This window comes from Amblyomma americanum, chromosome 1 (genome assembly GCF_052857255.1).
Source record: "Amblyomma americanum isolate KBUSLIRL-KWMA chromosome 1, ASM5285725v1, whole genome shotgun sequence".
Classification (NCBI taxonomy): domain Eukaryota; kingdom Metazoa; phylum Arthropoda; class Arachnida; order Ixodida; family Ixodidae; genus Amblyomma; species Amblyomma americanum.
In genome coordinates, this window is record NC_135497.1 from 314,645,204 (window position 1) to 314,646,098 (window position 895).

Below are 895 nucleotides of genomic sequence, written 5' to 3' on the forward strand. Positions count from 1 at the left end.
AGTGTAAACATGAATGTGTGCTCCGGCCAGCTTGAGACTGTGGAGCACATAGGCAGATTCAAATGTGACGATCATACTGGCGAGCAACCCACCTTCCGCACCATCTGGGGCAGTACGAGCAAAGCTGGCATGAGCATCAATACAGCCAGTAAGGGCAGCCTGAAGCTCTCGTTATCTAGCCCATTACTGGCACGGTTTTCGCCAAAATCTTGGCCAAAATTAGTGCTCCGTGATTATCGCATTTAAAGACTCCCAAAGCTCGATAAAAGGACTGAAAGGATCGGAGCCATTGGCACAACCATCATATGTGAAGCCTGGCTCTCACTTCACATCCAACAACCTTGCTTTCCACTCTGACAACGCGTGGAAACACGCAATGACACACACACTTACTTACGGCGGAAAAGCTAGGCACAGGGCAGGCTTAATTATATTTCATTGCTTGTTCATTGAAAGATACCAGATACCACGGCAGCAGGGGCCGTGGGAACACTGCTTAATGACGTCTACAGTATCGTTACACCCACGTGTACTATAGAGGGAACCTACTCTCACCGATAGCCCAGTGTCAAGGGATCACCAGAACGCCTTCACACCGAGAGGCTGCCGACGCATGCTCCATTTTTGGATGCAAGTCGCCGATCGCCTCCGCAAGAGGACCTAGCACCGTTTCTGACGAATGCTGCTCTTCCTTCGCTGGATATAAACCCCCACGCAAGGCCGAAGACATTTTGGCGGCAGCCGGGGCCGTGAGCGGAACGCTGCTTGATAACGTGTACCGTACCTCTATAGGTTGGCGACACATTCTTTCTCGTTAACCCGCTGTAAATTCCACACTGCTACTGTTGCCTCTGCGGCTGCCAAGTGCCTTACCATGTCTCCCACTGTTGAGCGT